At 52.7% G+C, this 23,565-nt stretch overlaps 1 protein-coding gene across 1 annotated transcript in view; it reads right to left on the bottom strand.

The window, feature by feature from the left end:
• The window catches only part of ADARB2 (adenosine deaminase RNA specific B2 (inactive)), a 260,438-nt gene that overhangs the window by 35,704 nt on the left and 201,169 nt on the right, over positions 1-23,565 (bottom strand). The window lies entirely within an intron of this gene.

Here is a 23,565-nt window from a genome sequence, read left to right as displayed (position 1 = left end):
CTCATTTATTGGTCAATATATTTTTAATGTCTCTCTCTTTTTTTTTTTTTATTTTTTGAGACAGAGTCTCACTCTGTTGCCCAGGCTAGAGTGAGTGCCGTGGCGTCAGCCTAGCCCACAGCAACCTCCAACTCCTGGGCTCAAGCGATCCTCCTGCCTCAGCCTCCCGAGTAGCTGCGACTACAGGCATGCGCCACCACGCCCGGCTAATTTTTTCTATATATTTTTAGTTGTCTAGCTAATTTCTTTCTATTTATAATAGAGACAGGGTCTCGCTCTTGCTTAGGCTGGTTTCGAACTCCTGACCTTGAGCGATCCACCAGCCTCGGCCTCCCGGAGTGCCGGGATGACAGGCGTGAGCTACCTCGGCCCGTGTAGTGACGGGTTTTAATGAGAGCACGTATGTGACTGCATCCGTATGTTGCCTTTCACAGCGGAGTCTGCGAGTGTAAATGGCACTGTTGGTTGCCATTAGAAGGGGTTAGATGCTGGGCAGAGTCTTAGAATCCACGCAGGGAGACACGCATGTCTAATTCAACACGGGGAATTTTGATGTTCCAATCACTCGGGATTCAACACACACAGGGGGCTCCGGTTCCCGCAAACCCGCTGACCAGAGCTCCCGGCAACCCCGTCTCCTCCTCACCTGCGCTTGGCTCACAGCAGAAGCCACTGAAGTGCTGGGAAACAAGTTCGCTTCCGATTAATTTCATGAATTCAGATTCTCGGTGAGCTCACAGCACTGTCAAGGGTTGGGTCTCCCAGGACGGATACAACGCACCCACGTTTAGCACCAAGCTACTTAGCGAGTTCTTTTCGAGACCAAGGGCCAAGTTATATCACATTATTGCTCTCTAAAATACCATGAGGGGCCGGGCGTGGTGGCTCACGCCTGTCATCATAGCACTCTGGGAGGCCAAGACGGGAGGATCTTTTGAGCTCCGGAGTTGAGACCAGCCTGAGCAAGAGCGAGACCCCATCTCTACTATAAATAGAAAGAAATGAACTAGACAACTAAAAATATATAGAAAAAATTAGCTGGGCATGGTGGCACGTGCCTGTAGTTCCAGCTACTCGGGAGGCCGAGGCAGGAGGATCGCTTGAGCCCAGGAGTTTGAGGTTGCTGTGAGCTAGGCTGACGCCACGGCACGCACTCTGGCCCGGGCAACAGAGTGAGACTCTTGTCTCAAAAAATAAAAATAAAAAAGAAAGAAATTAGCCAAACAACTAAAAAAAAAAAAAAAAATTAGCCGGGCATGGTGGCACATGCCTGTAGTCCCAGCTACTCAGGAGGCTGAGGCAGGAGGATTGCTTGAGCCCAGGAGTGTGAGGTTGCTGTGAGCTAGGCTGACGCCACAGCACTCTGGCCCGGGCAACACAGTGAGACTCTGCCTCAAAAAAAAAAAAAAAAAAAAAATAGTGTCGAAGAGGTGGAACTCCATTTCCTGACAAAACCAAACCAATTTATTTGTTTGTCCTCCGCTGCCACCAACAAAGCAGGCCCTGGAGACGCGGCTTCACTCTCGATCTTTTCCTTGTCATCTCTGCTTTTGTTTTGCAGCGACAAGGGGAAAACATCGGACACAACCTTGGAAGACGGTAACACATCCGAGACTTCTGTTCCCTCTCGTGTGATAAAAATCTTGCCTGAAACCACGTCCAACCTTTCGGCGAAAAGTCGGGATGGCTCTGCAGCCCGTGCACCGATTGTTCTTGTTGCTGTGTCTCTGCAGACACCAAGCAAAACGGAAGAGCCCCCCCGTGGCTTGGGGGGCTGGGGGCGCAGACACGGGAAAACTCGGAGCTGGCTCAGCGAGGCAGTCTCACGTGACCGAGATTCCCCCAGCAGCCGGCCCGAGCCGCAGACGGGACCCGAGTCGATTATCTGAGATGAGGAAGAGTTTAACTTATTTCTGCCGTCAAAGATGAACCACCAGACAGGGTCGGCCGGTGCAGTGGCTGCATCTCTCCGCCCAGCTCCTGGTGTGAGGGGTCCCGTTCCTGCTGGCGGCTGGAGGTTGAGCTTGTCCCTGGCGGTGTGGGAGAGAACAGGGCCAGGAGTGGCCACTCCTGTGTCCTTGGAGTGAGTCATGCACCGCGTCTCTGCGGCCACAGCACCACACGCCAGATGGATGAAACCGTTTGCAGATCTACTGTGTTTTCCCGAAAATAAGACCTACGCATAAAACGAGCCCCAGCAGGATTTCTAAGCATGTTCGCAATAGAAGCCCTGCCCCGAAAATAAGCCCTAGCGACGGGTGTGGCTACGCAGCTCGTCTGCACAACCCATGCATGTCGTCGCTGAGCGGGAAAGAAGACGAGCAGCCCTTCTCGTCTGCCCCGTCGTCGTGACAGCTGCTGTCCCAGAGGTGACCGGAAAGGTGCGGGCAGCCCCACCAACAAGGTCGGCTCCCCTTGTCAGGTCCTGGCCGTTCTGTGTGTGCTGCAAGCTGAGGCTTTGAGGGGAAAATGACACATCCCCTGAAAATAAGCCCTAGGGTGTCTTCTTGGGGAAAAAATCAATATAAGACCCAGTCTCATTTTCAGGGAAACACGGTAGCTGCTGGGTCGAGGCTCATCGGGAAGAGATGCGCCCAGGACCGGCATTCTCTTTACAGCAGGGGAAACTGAGTCTCCAGGAGACCGCAGCCCCCACGAAGCTCCCATCAGTGACCGGCGGAGCCCTGGGGACGCCGGGTCCCAGCTGCCCACTTCGTCCTTGACCTCTGAGTGTCCCTCCCTCCCTCTTGCAGGATGACGCCGAACTGGGCGTCCCTGCCTTCCTCCCACCCCAAGGTCATGGCCTCGCTGAGGTCACGGATGCACCAGTGATGGGGTCTGCCCTGCCCCCCAGGGCCGCCCGACCCACCACCTGTGCCCCGGTGCAAGGTGGCGCCTCCCTGTCCTGTCTGCATGTCACAGTCTCCTGGGACGTCTGAGAACATCTTGGTGCCAGGGCCTGGCTGCGACCGTGACAACGGGATGCCTGGGGACCAGGCGGGACCCTGCGTCCCAGGCAGCCAGAGTGACTGTCACCAGTGGTGTCCCGGATGGGAGGGGGCTTCCCCCACGGTGGCTCCGGGGTTCCCAGGGAGAACACGCCAAGCGTCCCCCTGCACAAGTTCATCTCGCTACTGCTGCTTCAGTTCACAGTCCCTGGAGGCCGGGCTGGGTCTTTCCCGAAGGGGCCGTGGATGCTGGCTGGGATCAGTGGGCTGGGGGGGGCACCAGGGAGGCGGGAGCTGGAAACGCCAGAGGAACTAAAGCCAATGAGTGACCTTCGAGTGCTGTCAACCCTGGAAAGAGGAGACTAGGGGTCTGGGAGCTGCTACCTCAGGCTCCCATGTGCAGGCCCTGCCGGATAGTGTGTCCGCTCCAGCCAGAAGCACCGTTTTTGTTTTTGTTTTTTGAGACAGAGTCTCACTCTGTTGCCCGGGCTAGAGTGAGTGCCCTGGCATCAGCCTAGCTCACAGCAACCTCAGACTCCTGGGCTCAAGCGATCCTCCTGCCTCAGCCTCCCGAGTAGCTAGGACTATAAGCATGTGCCACCATGCCTGGCTAATTTTTTCTATATATTTTTAGTTGGCCAATTACTTTCTTTCAATTTTTTTAGTAGAGATTGGGGTCTCGCTCCTGCTCAGGCTGGTTTCAAATTCCTGACCTTGAGTGATCCTCCTGCCTCGGCCTCCCAGAGTGCTGGGATGACAGGCAAGAGCCATGGCGCCCGGCCATTTAGCTCATGAATGTTCCTAGAAATGAAAAAAAATGAAGTGGCCCAGCCAAGCTGATCAACTCTTGTTACCACCAACAGAGGGTGACATTGGACTTCGTATGGGCTTGGCTAGACTTGAGCAGGTGAATTCCAGGATCCAAACAGACGATGGATAGTGGGGCTTATGTACATTATTAAAAACAAAACCCATAGGAATATATAGAATGCCCATGTCCAAATAAGGCCATTGGGAAAATCAACCGCACACATCAAATCTTTGTTCCCTCTCTCTCTCTCCCTCACTCTTCAGGGCTTGTTAGTTTGGCTGATTAAATACCAGGGTGACTGATTGGAATTTAGAGTGACTACCAGGCATCCCCAAGAAATCATTATGGAATTTCTTTTTTTTTTTTTTGAGACAGAGTCTCACAGAGTCTCACTCTGTCGTCTGGGCTAGAGTGCTGTGGCATCAGTCTAGCTCACAACAACCTCAAACTCCTGGGCTCAAGCCATCCTCCTGCCTCGGCCTCCCGAGTAGCTGGGACTACAGGCACATGCCCCACCATGCCCATCTAATTTTTTCTATATGTTTTTAGCTGTCCAATTAATTTCTTTCTATTTTTTTTTTTAGTAGAGATGGGGTCTTGCTCTTGCTCAGGCTGGTCTCGAACTCCTGAGCTCAAAAGATCCTCCCACCTCGGCCTCCCAGAGTGCTAGGATGACAAGTGGGAGCCACCGCGCCCGGCCTGTTTTTATTTTTTAACATGGATCCACAGGTATCTGAGCCTGCCTACACCTAGCGTACTTAGACACATTGCACCGAGGCATCAAAGACCCCCACCCAGAGCACGGAGACCCCATCACACAGACGAGGACCTGGGCGGGGAGAGCCCCGGAGCTCCACCTCCTCTCCTTGCACCGAGCCCTGAGGCCAGCAGAGACCCCTCCCTCTTGTCTCTGCTACCTGGGCACCTGCTCCTCCTCCGGCCGCCGCCGTCTCCACCCGAGAACAGGCAAAGCGAAGTTAAGTGAAGCTCTTTCTGGAGCCAGTGGGCTGGATCTTAAGCCGCCCTGAGAGTTTGAGTGTAATTTAAGAAACGGGAAGAAATTATCGAGTTGCCGTCCTAATCCCTGTGAGTTCTGTCCTCACTCCGGTGAGCGGCTTAATCCCCCCGCCGCGGCTGCCCGCGACCTCCGGGTGGAATTTGCAATTGCAGAATCCAATTCCTTCTCGTGGGCGCTGCCTGAGCGGCATCCGTCTTTGTGCAAACAGACGCGTGTGAGAGCAAAGCATTAAAACCGATAATTCAGCTTCGAGGGGAAGGGGAACAGAAAAGTAACTCTCCGGCGTGCCTGCTGCCTGCCTCCCGGCCGGTTCTCCCTGTCTTTGCTGCCACGCCAACTTGACCTCTGCTCCCTCGAGCTGTCTACGCACCAGGGGTGCAGGACGGAGGCAGTTTCTGCTGGGGCGCGGCCACCGTGCTTTCTGAAAACAAAGGCAGGAGCGATGACCTCTCCCAGGAGCCACCTGTGGCCACTCACACCTGGGCCCCCAGGTGACTCCCGGCTTCTTTGCATTTCTGTTTCAATGCTGAATGGATTTCAGAGCTGGCCTGGAGCCCCTCCTCTCTGGGGGGCTGCCCCGACCACTGCTTTCTGCCGAGAGCGTGGAGAGAGCGAAGTCCGTCAATTACTTAGTCCTACTCCGTCCGGGCGCCGTGGGGCGCACTTGGTGTGCATCCTCCTGTTTAGTCGTCTCGGGGAGCCTGCAAGGCGGGCACGGCCGACGTTCCCATTTGCAGAGCACGAGAGGGGAGCAGCCCGCCAGAGCCACCGCGCAGCTGGCACCATTTTTGAATCGGGGGATTAGAACCCGGCACACTCGGGGTTTCCCGACCTCCTCCCTGGAGGCCTCTCTGGCCAGCGGCTGCTGCTGCCGCTTCACTGTCTGCCCCGAGTGTGCCCGGTCACCCCACGGGCAAGGCCGCCCGCCTGGGCCCCTGGCTGTGCCCCGAGCACGCGTCTCCAGGTACCTGTTCATAGATGGCGGAGGAGGGGCGGGAGGACAGGAGGGTCGCGGGACAGTGAGGGAGGGAAGACACGACCCCAGGTGCTCACACCGTTTTACTGGACCAGAGGCGGGAGTTGCATTTGGAATTTTTCTGCCTCTCCGTCCAGTGATAAGGCCACGTGATGGGGCCGTTTCTTCAAACAGCATTTGCTGGGGCCTGCTGAGTGCCAGGCCAGGGGGCAGGGGGTATGCCCAGGTGGAGGGACCTCGGTGCCCTACCTGTGGGGCCAGGGCCAGCGGGGGCAGCTCTGGCAGAGGAATGAGGGGATGCCTCGAGGGCCTTCACGCTGCTCAGAGCTGGGCTGAGCTTCTTCTTCTTCTTTTTTTTTTTTTTGAGACAGAGTTTCACTCTGTTGCCCAGGCTAGAGTGAGTGCCATGGCGTCAGCCTCGCTCACAGCAACCTCAAACTCCTGGGCTCAAGCAATCCTCCTGCTTCAGCCTCCTGAGTAGCTGGGACTACAGGCATGCACCACCATGCCCGGCTAATGTTTTTTTCTATGTATTTTTAGTTGTCTGGCTCATTTCCTTCTATTTTTAATAGAGGCGGGGTCTCACTTTTGCTCAGGCTGGTTTCGAACTCCTGACCTCGAGTGATCCGCCTGCCTCGGCCTCCCAGAGTACTAGGATTACAGGCACGAGCCACCGCATCCCGGCCTGGGCTGGGCTTCTGAGGATACCCGCTGACTCTCCTCCGGCCCCCATGGCCTCGTGGGGTCCCCGTGGTGGGAGACTGAACCCTAGCTGGGCCCTCTCCAGCTCCCTACACGGCAGGGGGTGCGGGACTGTGACCGCTTATTCATAAGTGTGGCCGCCAGGCACGCCTAACCAAGCCACCGTCCCTTTCACGTGTGGGCTGGTGGTGGCGGCAGGAGCCGTGGTGGCTGGGAGCTCCCACGTGTCTGGGCAGCCGAGATGACGGAGGCCCTCACTGTCTCTGCCTCCTGTGAGGGCAGAGGGACCACGGCCTGGCCTGACACAGCCCATCGTCTCTCCCGGAGCCAGCACCCTGGGCAAGGGCAGGTGGCTGAACTTGGGCCACTGCCTGCATTGCAGAGACCAGGGTGCAGGCCCTTCCCAGGGGGGCTCATGGCAGAGGCCAGGCACCCTGCCCACCCCCCGGGGTCCTCCCTGCCGGCCGTCCCGCCCTCACCGGGCCCTCTGCCGTGCCCTCCGCGGGCTGCTGGCACTTCCACTTATAGTTCCCCTATGAGGAGCAAGTTCCCCTACTTCCACTTATAGTTCCCCTACGAGGAGCAAGTCCTGACTCACTGCGCATGGCTTCCTGCGTCTGGCGTCCGTCTTCCCTCCCCCAGCCGCGCTGTCCTCTGTCCCCCTGTGCCCGGCCGGGGCGTCCTCTTCGCGGGCCCCACCCAGGCGCGGGGGCGGCGCCCCCTCCCCTCCCACCCCGCCCACCGCGTCATCGCCGATGCAGCGGGTCTGCAGGTGCAGCCGTGGACCCTGGTGCACGGCTTAGGGACGCGGGGCGTGAGTCTGAAGTTCCCCAGATGGAACGACACCCGCTGACCTGGCCGGGGAGGCGCCGGGACAGACAGGGCGGACCAGCGGATCTTGCAGGTGCGGGAGTCTCGGTCCCAGGGACGCTCCTGTCCCCGCGCTGCTCTGTGCGGCCAGGCGCTCTTGGCACTCGTGGGACCTGTCCTGCTGGCACGAGGTTTCCTAGAATACATTCCATCTTCCCACGGTGCGAGCGGGACAGCAACCCCCCCACCCCCCCCCCCACGTCCAGAAGAGGCGGCGCAGGGCGCTGGGCCGGCGCCAGCCTCGGGGGCATCGCGTCCCGTGTCGTCCTCGTTCTTCAAGCAAGGAGTCTCCTGAGATCCTCAGACCTGGAGGAAACGATGCCGGGAGGGTCCTCCGTGCCTCAGTCTCTCCGAGAGCTGGGTGGGGAGCCAGGTGCGGTGTGTGGGTCGGTGCGGACCAGACCCCCTTTCTTCCCTCCCGGTGGGGCCTTCCCGGGGGCTCAGGAGAAAGCTCTGGAAGCTGGGCCTGGCCGTGAGCCGGTGGCAGGTGCGCGCGGTGCAGGGGCCACAGGTGCGCGCGGTGCAGGGGCCACAGGTGCGCGCCGGGCGAGGCGGGGCGGCGTCCGCGGGGCTCCCCGGCCTGCGCTCCAACCCGCACGTCCTCCGCCTTCACGGACCCTGGCCTGGGTTGGACCCTCCCCCCAACCCCCCAGCACGGCTGAGCGCGCGCAAAGCACCCCACTTCGGTTCTGGCAGGGCTGAGCTCTCCAAGCCCCCGGCGAGCCATACATCATGAAATATTGACATGGTTCCACCGGACTGCCGCGCCTGACATTTGATTTATAGCTCTAGGTGTTCTTTTTAAATTCTGAACAGTCAATGAAGGATCAGAGGAAATGTCATGTTTGTCGCGCTCAAGATCACGGTGGCCCGAGGCCGCCCCTCCCCCCTGCTCGGCCCCGCCCACCGCGGCGACAGGGAGGGACCTCCCTTCCCCAGCGCCCCAACATCTCAAATATTTATCATGTTAAATATCAACCTCCGGAATATTGCCCTCGTTTAAGCTTTTCACGTTCCAATGGTTTTTTATTATTTCCATCGACCAAAATAAATGAAGAAAATGTTTTAGACTACACTTGAAAGCGTGTAAGAATCAATAACTGGATTTTTAAGAGATTTAAAATGTCTTGAATACATTCATTTTCAAACATTTTCCCTCTGATCTTTAAATAGCTTTTCTTGGAGCATAACATTTTTTTTTTGAAAAGTCAAATATGGAGCATTAAGGGTATAATTACCATTTTAATTATAACTCAATCATCCTATCTGCTTTGCATAGAAATTAAAGCTTTTATGTCAGGATTTTGGGCACTCACATATGTACGGGAGCAATTAATGTTAAAAGTTTAATTTTTTTTTTTTTTTTTTGAAAACCGGGTATGAACTTTGCGGTTCTTAATTTCATTCTTGCTCAGACGGGGAAGCAGAGAAGCTCTCGATTCTCATGTAGATTCAGGAGAGGGTTCGCTCCACTCTGAGGCAGCTTCCCAGCCGCCGAGTGACAATCCACGTACAGGGCAGGGCAGCCAGGTCGTGGCTGCACTCCTCTGCACACCCCAGCCACCTCAGTTCTCTGAGACCCCTCCGTGCTGTGCGACCTAAAACCATCCCACCACTCCGCGCGTGCCTCATTTTCCTTCACCCCGAATGGCACTGTTGAAAGAATGGTGCCACCTGCAAGTCCTTGTGTTCAAGATGCACAGAGCTGCTCCTACTGTGTTTCCCCGAAAATAAGACCTACCTATGAAATAAGCCCTGGCGGGATTTCTAAGCATGTGCGCAATAGAAGCCCCACTCCCGAAAATAAGCCCTAGTGATGGGCGTGGCTGCGCAGCGCATCTGCACAACCCATGCATGTCGTCGCTGAGCGGGAAAGAAGACGGGCAGCCCTTCTCCTCTGCCCTGTCGTGACAGCTGCTGTCCCAGAGGTGACCAGAAAGGTGCGGGCAGCCCCACCAACAAGGTCGGCTCCCCCTGTCGGGTCCCGGCCGTCCTGTGCGTGCTGCAAGCTGAGGCTTTGAGGGGAAAAATAACGAATCCCCTGAAAATAAGCCCTAGGGTGTCTTCTCGAGGAAAAATAAATATAAGACCCTGTCTTGTATTCTATTTGGGGAAACACGGTGTTAGGTCACAAAACAGCGCCTGGGCTTGCAGCCCGGCCCCCTGATGACGCGGCCCTCCTTACCTGGTGTGCACCTGCTCCGTTGCAGAGGGAGGGGCTGCTTGCAAAGTCTTCGTTTTGCATCGATGAAAATGCCATTTGGCTAGGACTCCACTACATTTCCATCGAATTTAGCCCTGGAAACGACATACTGAGATGATAGATTTTCCCATCATTTCGCTGCAAATGAGTAATGTGCTTTGCTCCCTGGCCGTGGCCCGCAAGGTTGTGGTCCTGTGTGCGTCTCCGTGTGTGCGTGTGCGAGTGCGCGCACGCGCTTTGCACATGCTTGTGTGCAAAATGCAGCCTGGCCATTTCTCTCCCAGTTAAAGCCCCGGATCCGAGATCCGGTCCATTTCCTCTTGAGCTGCCACTGCTCAGGCTGGAAGGAAACATTATTTCCGTGGGCACTGCCGTGGCAAAATAAAATAATTCCATCTGTGTAGTGAGGCTGTTGCATAGGCCTCCCCCTCCCCCCGGCATGTTTTTGCCGACTGCCCAGCTCTGTTTCACGTTTTATTTCAGCCTGTTTTCGTGTCTTGTATTTTTTTTTTCTCACTTGTACTGAACGTCTTACTTTTCTGCTTTATCAGGGAAAATGACAATGGAGGCCGGCAGACATAATTTAAACATAATTACGATGCCACACCCCCCATACCTGGCACCAGGTCACGTTCCCCCGAGACTTAATCACCAAATATCACTTACATAATCAGGCTTAATCCTGAGCCTAATTACGAAATATCACACAAGCGCCCAGAGCCCGACAGAGTGTCGTCGATTGGCTGGATTTCTCCAGAACAGTGTGGGCTTTATTATTTTCAGGGAAGGAGAATTATTAGATGTCTAAGTAAACATGACTTGGTTCTAATAGCTCGGGAGGAGTTCGCATACGAATAGGATCACCCCTGGGGAGACGTCCCTTTGTTAGGCGGTTGTGTTCTGGTTTGGGTTTGGGGCGGGAATTCTCAGTGTCTTCAGGGAAGTTTAACCACTTGGGTGCGGCCGGCCGTTCACCGGCCTGGAAGCCTCGCCCACGGCCGGCACTCACAGTCCGCACGGCGGTCTTTGCTGTGCATTGACGACGGGTCCGTTTTGCTCTTGTGTGACGAGGGAAGCTTGAAAGCACTGAGAGCTTGTTTCACTTTATAGGCAGCTTTAGGAAAATAACGATAATAACTCCTACTAAGGATGTGTTAAAAGGTCACAGGTTCATAGTCACTTATTAGCTGAACGGCCACACTGCAACCTCAGAGATAAAAGCTGTAAAAGTAAAAGCTTTTCCATTCTTGGGATACTTCACTTAGTAGTATGGGTTCCAGCAGGGGGGGAAATGGGCATTTATTGAAACCTTAAAATCTGTACCCCCATAATATGCCAAAAGAAAAAAGAAAAAAAAAAGTAAAAGCTTTGGGCTGTCGGCTATAGTCGACGCTTGTACTGAAGTGCTCAAATCCTAGCTTGCTGGTGCTCCCTGCTGCGTCTTGTGCCCCGAGGCAGCCTGAGGGCCCCGGGTCCCCGGGTCATGCCGGAGCCGTCGGCGGGGTGCAGTTGGAGATGGTGGAGGGGGGTCTCCAACATCCCTCAACCAGAGGCGCAGCATGGACGGGCAGCCGGACCCTCCCCAGCATTCTGGCTTTGGGTTGGTGTCACCCTGGCAGAGCCCCCAAAGCCGGCCCACTGCACGGAAAGGGTCTCTTCACTCATGTCTCCTGTGGTGCCCAGCATGAGCCTGCCTGGTCCCCACTGGACCCCGATCTATAGATACGTCGATGTTAGGAGAGGCCCCTTCCCCTCCAAATGGGTTTGAAATGTTTGCAACTCATAAATCCACCTTCCGCCCAGCTGGGCAGTTGGGGAGGCTGAAGAAGGAACTATGCAGTTGTTAGTCTTGCCGTTTCCTGGCGTTTGTTATTATCCGAGTTTCACGGTAACACCAACGACCAAAGGAACAGGGGAGAAGCGTACCTTCCCGGGGAGGGATGCTGTGGGCAGAGGAGGAGAGGGGAAGATGGCGTGTGCAACTCCGTGCCGTTGGTTCATTTCTGCAACCTCCTGCAGCCCCTGAGCACTAGGAGTTCCCTGTATGTGCAGACGCTGGTTGCTCCCTGCAGAATTTGAGAACCACACTTGGGGTGAGAGAGCCCGGGGCTCGGCTGGGGGGATGTGGGAAAGACAGGCCAGGTGGTCACTAGCAACAGGAAGGGCCAGACGTGAACCGTTTGGGCAGCCACTGGATCCTTTTTATTATTATTATTTTTTTGAGACACAGTCTCACTCTGGTGCCTGGGCTAGAGTGAGTGCCGTGGCATCAGCCTAGCTCACAGCAACCTCAGACTCCTGGGCTCAAGCCATCCTCGTGCCTCAGCCTCCCGAGTAGCTGGGACTACAGGCATGCGCCACCACGCCTGGCTAACTTTTTCTATATATTTTTTAGTCGGCCAATTAATTTCTTTCTATTTATGGTAGAGACGGGGGTCTCGCTCCTGCTCAGGCTGGTTTCAAACTCCTGACCTCGAGCGATCCTCCAGCGTCGGCCTCCCAGAGTGCTAGGATGACAGGCGTGAGCCACCACGCCCGGCCTGTTTCCCATTTTCAGGCACCATCCTGGGCCGTGCTGGGGGCCGGGGCCGTGGCTGTGCGGCACAGCGTCGTGACTAAACCAAACCCAGCGGGCCCGACGGAGACCCCCGAGCAGCTCGGGGTCCTCGGATGAGAGCTTCGGCCGGGGCAGGTTTTACCGAGGAGAGTTACGATGACACCGGACGTGTGAAACCTCCACCCCCTGAAACAACAGGTTTCATCTCTGCCTCCATCTGTCAGGCGGAGCTGCCATATGACTCTGCAGTTAAAAGCCAATATAACTAATTTGGAACCGAAATCCGTCCCGTCGGCGCTTTATAGCCCTGCTCCCACGAAGGCGTCTCGAGGCTCCTCTCTCTCTTCCTGCCCCTTTGCTCACGGGGATTTGCACCCCCACCTGGGCTGCCGGAGCGGGCCCCGTTGTGAGCAGAACGAGGCTGCCTTCGCAGCCTCCCGTCTTGCATAAAACACCGAGTCTCTCCCGGGGAGGTTTCCCCACCCTGGGGGCTCCTGTCCAGGCCGGGACTGGCCTGGGTTGGCAAGCCGGCACCTGGCGCCTGCCTGTGTGGGTGTCCGCGTCCAGCCCCTAACCGGGAAGGGGAGGAGAGCAGGGGCGAGTACAAACGTGGGGGGGCAGGAGGTTGTGGGGGCCAGGGGGCTCCAGCGGTGGGGTGAAGGCTCTCACGGGGAAACTGGCGTTCTCCTGGCATCCTCTCCCGCCTCCACAGAGAACCTGCCGTGCCGGACTCTGTGTAGACACAGCCCAGTCCCTGGGGATGTCTGTAAACCGACCAGTGCCAGAGACAAGCGCGGGTCTCCACGCTCCTTGCTGTGGTCCTAATGGAAGCCTCGAAGCTTGGTGAGAGCCAGGGGGGAGACGGAGGTCGTGGCAGGCGGGCTGTGAGCTCCGTTTCCCGTGTTGGTTGCAAAGCCCACTTCCTGCTGAAACCCTGTTTGCTAAACACCTTGGTGGATGCTGTCTGTTTTGGAAACTACTCTTTTTAAAAATTTTTTATGTTTTTTAAAAACCCCTCAATATAGCACAGAAGAGGCTGGGAGTGGTGGCTCACGCCTGTCATCCTAGCACTCTGGGAGGCAGAGGCAGGAGGATCGCTCGAGGTCAGGAGTTCGAAACCAGCCTGAGCAAGAGCGAGACCCCATCTCTACTATAAATAGAAAGAAATTAATTCGACAACTAAAAACATATATAGAAAAAATCAGCCGGGCATGGTGGCACATGCCTGTAGTCTCAGCTACTCGGGAGGCTGAGGCAGGAGGATTGCTTGAGCCCAGGAGTCTGAGGTTGCTGTGAGCTAGGCTGACCCCACGGCACTCACTTTACGTGGGCAACAGAGTGAGACTCTGTCTCAAAAAAAAATAATATATATATATATAGCAAAGAAGAAAGAGCCCAGGCTTCAGAGCCCCTGACTTCAGTTTGAATCCAAATTCTGCTTCACTTTCTCTGTCTCTGTCTCTGCCTATCTCTCTCTTCATGATTTTCATGATTTTCCAAACTCTCTGAGCATTTGAGTCAGATTTCTTCATTACTTACTACATAAATTTTCAGTTTAAGCCACATAATGATTAATCTAGTTAGTTCATGGGGCTTCACCAAGCTGAAAAATGAGGAGAAAAGAACAAAGCGACGTCTAGGGTGGTATTGAGGAAGGAGAATAAAATGGCAAAAAAAAAAAACAGGCAAGGAAATTAAAACATCCAGCCATTTGGGGCCATTTAATGAAGCAAAAATAGACAACAGATTGTAGCAGGCGTCGGAATACAATCTTCTAAGTCCAGAGTAATGAGAGGTCTACACAAAGTATTAGACGCGATACGCTCTATTTGAGAAGAAAAGAACTATAAACTGTGCTCATAGTTACTTCTACCCAAATTACTTAAAAAGTTTGGCACTAAAAGACATAATTTTTAATTATGTCAAAATTCAATTTTGTGTATTTCCTCATTATTTCTCAGTGCACATAAGTAAGATGGTACCAGTAGCACGCAGGTGGGACGGGTTTGAACCAATACTATCGCATTTGGCAAAAGGAGAAAGGGTTGGCTCTACTCTGCTGAACTTCCCCCTCTTCCGTCCGTTAGTGGAAAGTTTTTAAAAAGTAAATCATGGGCCGGGCGAGGTGGCCCACGCCTGTCATCCTAGCACTCTGGGAGGCCGAGGTGGGAGGATCGCTGCTCAAGGTCAGGAGTTCAAAACCAGCCTGAGCAAGAGTGAGACCCCCGTCTCTACTAAAAATAGAAAGAAATTAGCTGGACAACTAAAATATATATAGAGAAAAAATCAGCCGGGCATGGTGGCGCATGCCTGTAGTCTCAGCTACTCGGGAGGCTGAGGCAGGAGGATCTCTTGAACCCAGGAGTTTGAGGTTGCTGTGAGCTAGGCCGACGCCACGGCACTCCAGCCCAGGCAACAGAGTGAGACTCTGCCTCAAAAACATATATATATAAAAAATAAATAAAAATAAAAAGTAAATCGGGGCCCGGCGAGGTGGCTCACGCCTGTCATCCCAGTACTCTAGGAGCCGAGGTGGGCGGATTGCTCGAGCTCAGGAGTTCGAAACCAGCCTGAGCAAGAGCGAGACCCCTTCTCTACTATAAGTAGAAAGAAATTAATTGGCCAACTAATATATATAGAAAAAATTAGCCAGGCATGGCGTCGCGTGCCTGTAGTCCCAGCTACTCGGGAGGCTGAGGCAGGAGGATCGCTTGAGCCCAGGAGTTTGAGGTTGCTGTGAGCTAGGCTGATGCCATGGCACTCACTCTAGCCTGGGCAACAAAGTGAGACTCTGCCTCAAAAAAAAAAAAAAAAAAGTAAATCAGAACTTCAAAAAGTATTGGGGGTCAAAAGAGTAGGGAAACCCTTTTATTGTGTGAATGAATCGATACAGTCACGCTTTCGGAAAGCACCCGGCGCCTAGTGAGTGCTGCTTGAATTTCAGTTGATGTCGTTTTCCTCCTACTGTCTTTGTTGAACGGTGCAAACACTGTCACGTAATTCAATCATCGTCACTGTCACAGAACTTCACAGACACGCCCCGAGCAGGACGCAGTCCCCCCCCCCAGCGGTTTATAAAAGCAGAGCGAGTTTTGCCGCTTTCTCCCAGGATCAAGCCCGTGTTAACGTCACCCTCTGGGGCCTTGGCACGTGGAACCCGGACGGCACTTTGCTCGTGGGGAGGAAGGGGCCTCGGAGGTTTGTTGCCGCGCTAATTTATGACGCGTCTAGTTCAGACCCGCTGCGCAGCCCAGGGCAGCCACGGAGAGGAAGGGTTTAAGCAAACGCTGCGATTTTGCATCTCGGCGCCGGGGGGGAGCTTCTTGGCGGCTGTCTCATCTTTCGTGCCTGCTGCCAGTTGTAGAGACGTAGACCTCGTCAGCCTTGCTTCTAAATGGAAATCCGGGCGCTCACCACCATGAGAGTGTGAATAAAATAATAAGGAGACCCCTGCTATCAAATTTGTTCCGGTGATTCTTACGAGCTTAAATAATCAAGTCTGTTAGAATGTGTCATTTATTCAGGGTCTTTTCAGACAGGAAGCGGAATGTCCTGACCTTGTAACGTTTGGAAACAATGTCGCCGCGGTGAGGGCGTTGGCCAGGACTTTGTATACAGTTTCCTGGTGGCCCCTGATCCAGCCCTCTCCCTAATTCAGACCGGATTTCCCTCTGTCCCCTGCGCTTCCTTCCCCCTGAGCTCTGCTGCTCTGCCCGGTTGCCTTGGAAGCTGAGGGCTCTGGTGGCCGTGGCTTCTGTGGAGGCTCCTGATAAGATCTGTGGCTGCGTTGGACACACAGCACCCGCCCACGTGCTGGACCCGTGTGGTGGCGTGGGCGACCTGCGTGCTCACTGTGCCTCTTGGAAACAAGAAGGGACCGAAGTGTCCACTAAGCATGACAGTGCAGGACCACACAGCGGTGGCTCTGATGTCCCGCTGCTCATCAGGAAGGTTCCGGAATGGGTCACCGCGATGCAGGGCCTCAGAACTACCGTGTTTCCCGGAAAACAAGACCTACCCATGAAGTAAGCCCTAGCGGGATGTCTAAGCATGTGCGCCATAGAAGCCCCACCCCAAAAATAAGCCCTAGTGATGGGCGTGGCTGTGCAGTGCACCTGTACAACCCGTACATGTCGTTGCGGAGCAGGAAAGAAGACGAGCAGCCCTTCTCATCTGCTCTAGTGCTTGACATGAGAGATTGGGGCTGATGGTTCTAAGGGAAATAGAGTCGCAGGACATTCAGGATGGGATTCGGGTTTGGAGAGTCATGATGATGTTCCAGAAGAAGATGACTGAACTGTATTTGAATCAATGTAGATGGTTGTACCGCACTTAAAAAAAAAACCAAACACACATCCCCTGAAAATAAGCCCTAGGGTGTCTTCTTGAGGAAAAACAAATATAAGACCCTGTCTTGTTTTCGGGGAACCACGGTAGCTTTCCTCTTGGTTTCGGTTAACTGTGACGCGTAGTTGCTCGGCTGTGAGTCAGCCGCCTGACGTTACGCTGCCTTTAGGTGGCTCAACTCTCGGGGCTTTGCCGGGGAGGGGCTGGGAGCTCCTGAGAGTGAGGTGAGTCCTGAGGTGAGTCCTCAGGTGAGTCCTGAGACGGTTCATGCGCCCTCAGCCGGCGCGATGAGAGCCCGGGGGCCCCCCCGCTACCCCACGCTACAGAACAGTGCGCCCGGAGTTATGCCGCAGCACGGCAGGGCAGAGACCCGGGCATCGGCCTGTGGCCTCAACCACCACCAGGTAAGCGTCCTCGCTGGGCTTTGCATGAGCCATGAGCCCAGGTTAATTCTGAGGGCGCTTTTTAGTCTCTAAAGGCGATTTTCCCTATGCCTCGGCGGCTTTTTCTCTCCATGCTGACATCTGACAGTTGCAACAGGTAAAGTGCATGTGTGTGTGCGTGCTTGTGCATGTGCGTGTGCGTGCATGTGTGCGCATGCATGTGTGCATGTGTACGCACGCATGTGCATGTGCGTGCATATGTGTGCACATGTGTGTGCACGTGCATATGCGTGTGCGTGCATGTGCGTGTGCATGCGCGTGTGCGTGCCTGCGCGTGTGCATGCATGTGTGTGCGTGTGCGTGCATGTGCATGTGCATGCAACAGAATGTTTGACACAGAAGAAAAGGTGTCCAGGAAGGAGGCTGGGAGTGTGGCGCCTGCAGACCTCGAAGGCAAGAGAAGGAAAAGGGAAGCATGGGCTGAGCTGCGACAGGTGGCTGCTGCCCTTCCACTCTGATCTGCGGTGCGGGGACCGGATGAAAGGAGGCGGCAGCAGAGGCCAGCCCCCCTCTGCCGTCTCCTCCTCTCTGTCCTCAGCGGCGATGATGCTCCAGTGACTGCCCGTCCGCAGGGCAGAGTGTCCGCCAAACCTGAAATCCCAGTCCCTGCTCGCTTGGCTGCCCAGAGCGAGGAAGTAAAGTCTCTCGGGGGAATACGGACACTCAGCATCCAGTGGTCTTTCCACAGACTGCTCCAACCTCATCCCAGAAACACTCAAACGCCGGGTTATTCGAAGAAGCTGCAACGATCAGACTGGGAACATGATGGGAGTTATTTCTTTCTTCTTTTCTTTTCTTTTTTTTTTTTTGGAGACAGAGTATCATCTGTTGCATTGGCTAGAGTGAGTGCCGTGGCATCAGCCTTGCTCACAGCAACCTCAGACTCCTAGGTTCAAGAGATCCTCCTTTCTCAGCCTCCTGAGTAGGTGGGACTACAGGCATGCGCCACCAAGCCCAGCTAATTTTTTCTATATATTGTTAGTTGTCCAGGTAATTTCTTTCTATTTTTAGTAGAGATGGGGGTCTCGCTCTTGCTCAGGCTGGTCTTGAACTCCTGACCTTGAGCTATCCGCCCGCCTCCGCCTCCCAGAGTGCTGGGACTACAGACGTGAGCCACCGCGCCGGGCCGGGATATATAATCCTTAATAGGTGGATCTTTAAGGTTGCGAGGTGGGTTAGCTCCTTTGTTGTTTGAGGCTTTCCTTTGATCAGAAAAGTTTTTTTCATGAAGCCAAATGTATTTGCATACGGTTAAAATTAACTCCTTATTTTAATGCTGGATTTTTCAAAGGGGGTGTGTAGGCGGCCGGCCGGGTGTGGCTCACAGGGGCTTCATCTCTCAGGACCGGAGCCGGCCTCCCACCCCTCCACCCGGAGCTGTGACAGACTCTCCACTCGTTCCCAGAACGGCACAACGCGATGCATTGTGATCGTCGTTTCTCATCCCAAACCCCTACCCAAGCTTAATTCCAGAATTTCACGGTGACCAAGAGCCATTTGGGGTACTTGTGAGACAGGCAGCCCCAGATACGCTGATTTGGGGAGTCCCGGGGTCAGAGCCCAGCGCCTGGCGGGGCTCGTGTATTTCGGGGCCACACCTTGGAAACATGGGGAGCCCACTGAGGTCTTCTCACGGGCAGGGGCTGTGGCGTGTGAGTCTCCGTGTGTTCCTGGTGCCAGGCACGCTGCCCGGGCTGAGCTCTGCACATCCTAAAGATCTGTGGCATGAACAATGGAGGGAGAGAGGGAGGGACGGATGGACAAACCGACGGACGGAAGTGCGGAGCCACGGACTGAGGAAACCACACGGAGCAGGCCGGATTGTCTGCAAGCCTCTGGCTGAGCCAGGAACGAACTCTGGCATCACGCATGCCTTTTCTGAACCCCCACGGAACAGATCGATACGTCTTAAGTAAGAATGAAGAAGGCAGGGGCCTAAGTAGAAAATGCTCCATCACTTTCCTCCGATTTCAAAAGTCACCAGAGCAAAGTTTGGGCATCCCGTCATCCGACTGTCCTGGCACCAGCCCATTGCTGGGCTCGCCCTGCTGGGCATGCACCAGTCAGAGGTGGGTTCGCCCCAGAAATGCACGGAATTCCTGCATCTTTCCGCCACGCTCGGATTTGAATAGTGCTGAGTGGGTCTCCGCATTTGGCTGTGGTGGCTAATTTGACCATTCATAGCATGTTTCCGTAGCTCTTCACAACAAACATAAACACAATTAGCTCTTATTCAAAAAATAATTTGGTTGTAAAACCCAGTGATTTCTCAACACGTTCCCCCATTTGAAGAGACTCCAGTGTGCCAACATCCAAATGTACGGGTTCAGCACTATTCATCCGGAAACATGTCTCTGCTTCTCCGCGGGCTTTGCCGTGGGAGGTTCTCAAACGCCCGGGTCCTGTGTATCGTGTTTATCTCTGCCTCCTCCGTGTTATAATACACCTGGTGCCTAATTAACCACTCAGGGACCAGCGTCGACTACGGTCGACAGCCACAGACGAACGCGCACGGCGACTGTAGCCGACAGCCGTGATGTGACTTTTCTAATTTTTCATTTATCAGAATAAAGTTGTGAACATTTAAAAATAATCATGTCATGAAAACATATATGTCTATGTCACCTGTTCTGATATTTACATGACGAGTAAAGCTGCCTGTAAAGTGAAACAAGCTTTCAGTGCTTTCAAGCTTTCCTCATCACAAGAGCAAAACGGACTTGTCGTCCATGCACAGCACAGACCGCCGTGCGGACCGTGAGTGCCGGCTGCGGGCGAGGTTTCGCGGCCGGTGAGCACCGTACCGAAGTGGTTAATGCTTTCAGCATTTAAGGGCTACTGTTGGATCTCTTACACATCTCTGCATCTCTCAAAATTCCTAATACATCACACTCTTATTATTATTATTTTTTTTATTTCAGCATATTATGGGGGTACAGATTTTAAGGTTTCAATAAATGCCCATTTCCCCCCCTCCCCCCACAAGTCTGAGTCTCCAGCATGACCATCCCCCAGATGGTGCACATCTCACTCATTATGTATGTATATACCCGCCCCCTCCCCCCTCCCACCTGCCCAATACCCTATTACTGTAGTACCTATGTGTCCACTTAGGTGCTACTCAGTTAATAGCAGTTTTCTGGTGAGTATATGTGGTGCTTGTTTTTCCATTCTTGGGATACTTCACTTAGTAGTATGGGTTCCAGCTCTAACCAGGAAAATATAAGATGTGCTATATCACTGTTGTTTCTTAGAGCTGAATAGTACTCCATGGTATATATATACCACATTTTATTAATCCATTCTTGGATTGATGGGCACTTGGGCTGTTTCCACAGCCTTGCAATTATGAATTGTGCTGCTATAAACATTCGAGTGCAGTTCACACCCTTATTAAATGAACCTCGGTACCACGGAAAGGCAGATCATCCTATATTATGATGTGTGGGAGCCACACAGCCGTGGGAGGAGAAGGAAGGGTTTGAAGGTTCCTTGGATATTTCCTCGTATTATGAAATAAGAATGACCTTTGCAGCTTCATTTAGGTTTAGCTGCTTATGAATTACGAGGGGTCCTCGCGGAAAAGACATTTCCTGAGCCTGCCCACCCTCAGAGGAGCACAGAACTGCTCCGCAGAAGAGATTACTCTTTCTCAGTCCGCAGAGGATGAGGCGCGTCGGGCGAAGTTTTATTATTGTCCTTAGTGCTGGGAGAATCTTCATCAGCCCCTCTCAGGGGTGGTGAACTTTGCAGTATGCATGTGGTTTTCTCTCCGCCTTTCTGTTCCGCTAAACAGATCCACACTCCCGGCCGTAGACGATGACTCCAGACACCCCAAATCAGCAGATGGGAGATTATTGCACTGGGCTATTTTATAACTAATTTAAGCAAATTTTCCTCTTTTTTTTTTTAAGACAGAGTCTCACTCTGTTGCCTGGGCTACCGTGCCGTGGCGTCAGCCTAGCACACAGCAACCTCAGACTCCTGGGCTCAAGCGATCCTCCTGCCTCAGCCTCCCGAGTAGCTGGGATGCACCACCATGCCCAGCTAATTTTTTCTATATAATTTTAGTTGGCCAGTTAATTTATTTCTATTTTTTAGTAGACATGAGGTCTCGCTCTTGCTCAGGCTGGTTTTGAACTCCTGACCTTGAGCGATCCTCCCACCTTGGCCTCCCGAGTAGCTGGGACTACAGGCATGTACCACCATGCCTGGCTAACTTTTTCTATACTATATATATTTTTAGTTGTCCACCTAATTTCTTTGTATTTTTTTGGTAGAGACAGGGGTCTCACTCTTGCTCAGGCTGGTCTTGAACTCCTGAATTTAAATTATCCTCCTGCCTTGGCCTCCCAGAGTGCTGGGATTACAGGTGTGAGCCACCGTGACCAGCCTATTATAGAACTAATTTAAAGAAATTTCCCTCTCTTTTTTATTTGAAGATTTTTTTTTTGTGTGTGTGTGTGTGTTAGAAATCACTAACAACTGACTTTTTATTTTTTCCATTTTTTAAATTTCAGCATATTATGGGGGTACAAATGTTAAGGTTACCTATATTGCCCATGCCCCCAACAGCTGACTTTTAAAGTCAGTTAATTACTAGGAGAGAAATGTAAACGAGGTCCAGATACTACATGTTTATAAGCCTGTGGTACAGGTGTGTGTGTGTGTGTGTGTTTGTCCTGCCTCCAAAATAAATTTTTGGACCAAATAACCAAGTATCAAGAAAGGCAGAACACCCACAGTGCCTTTCACCTGGGATTTAGACTCTACAAACTCCAACAGCACAGCTGTTTCAACTGCAGCCAAAAACACACGCTTAGTTTAAACTTTGGACTGGTTTGAGTGGCAGGCGTCTAGCTGGGTGGCCTGGTTCCCTCGGCCTGCCTGACATCCCCTGGACACTGGAGATAGCCAGCACTAAGGCCTCGATACCTTCTCGGCCAGGCCCCTCCCCTCGTGGCCAGGCCCCCGCACTTCACCCCAGAGATGGGATGAGAAGAGCCTCTCCCCTCCCATCACTGCATCAGACCAGGCACACCTGCTAACCAATGGCGCTTCCACAGCCGGCGCCTGGAATAAGCGCCACAGATATACATTGCATATACATTGTATAAATGTACACATAGCATACATTGTATGCTTTGTATACGTGTATCTTATATAAACACACAGAATACATTGTATATACTTTGCATAAGTGTCTCTCGTAGAAACACACAGAATACATTGTATATACTTTGCGTAAGTGTCTCTCGTAGAAACACAGAGAATACATTGTATATACTTTGTGTAAGTGTCTCTCGTAGAAACACACAGAATACATTGTATATACTTTGCATAAGTGTCTCTCATAGAAACACACAGAATACATTGTATATACTTTGTATAAGTGTATCTCGTAGAAACACACAGAATACATTGTATATACTTTGTATAAGTGTCTCTCATAGAAACACACAGAATACATTGTATATACTTTGCATAAGTGTCTCTCGTAGAAACACACAGAATACATTGTACATACTTTGCATAAGTGTCTCTCATAGAAACACACAGAATACATTGTATATACTTTGTATAAGTGTATCTCGTAGAAACACACAGAATACATTGTATATACTTTGTATAAGTGTCTCTCATAGAAACACACAGAATACATTGTATATACTTTGCATAAGTGTCTCTCGTAGAAACACACAGAATACATTGTACATACTTTGCATAAGTGTCTCTCATAGAAACACACAGAATACATTGTATATACTTTGTATAAGTGTCTCTCGTAGAAACACACAGAATACATTGTATATACTTTGCATAAGTGTCTCTTGTAGAAACACACAGAATACATTGTATATACTTTGTATAAGTGTCTCTCATAGAAACATACAGATTACATTGTATATACTTTGCGTAAGTGTCTCTCGTAGAAACACACAGAATACATTGTATATACTTTGCATAAGTGTCTCTTGTAGAAACACACAGAATACATTGTATATACTTTGCATAAGTGTATCAACACATAGCACACATTGTATATACATTGTATAAATGTATTACTCAGCATCTACAAAGCCATCAATGTCCCACTAAGGAGAGGTTTTCTAAAAAAGTTTTTGCTGTCAATGGCAACGAAGTTACCTCTCACTGTCGTCATGGCCATCTGTGTCTCTTCTACGGAAATGGGATTTGAGGAAGGGCCAGCACTGTTCAGGGATGAATGGAGCTGCAGGTGGGTGCTTTTCCTTCTGCAAAGGGCCACCTGCCCTTCTGCGTGGACCACAGATGGTGTGTGTGGCCACAACACCCAGAAGGCGGGGTGTTGAAAGGAAGAAAACTCCTTGAATAAATCCAGCTTCATCAAAGTGGGTGAAGCAATCACAGCACAGGAGAAGAACCTTCCGAGAGGCAGGTAAGCGTCCCGGGAGGGAAGAGCATCCAGGACCCGGTTGCTGCAGGGCTGTACTCAGAGGCCTCCGCAGAGAACAGAACTGCTCAGGGTGTGTGGGTGGCAAATGACAGAACTTTGCACAGACTCTAACGACATCCAGTTACCAGAACCTGGGGTGTCCCAGCTTTGGTGAGGTCTAGCTTGTCCCCAGTGATTGAAGCTTCCCAGGGCACTTATCCAACCTGGGAGGTTTGCCTTTCTTTCTTCTCTTTCTCTCTTTCTCTGTCTCTCTC

This window comes from Microcebus murinus, chromosome 25 (genome assembly GCF_040939455.1).
Source record: "Microcebus murinus isolate Inina chromosome 25, M.murinus_Inina_mat1.0, whole genome shotgun sequence".
NCBI lineage: Eukaryota > Metazoa > Chordata > Mammalia > Primates > Cheirogaleidae > Microcebus > Microcebus murinus.
Note: the sequence above shows the minus strand (reverse complement) of the source record. Positions and strands in the feature narration are given on the sequence as shown.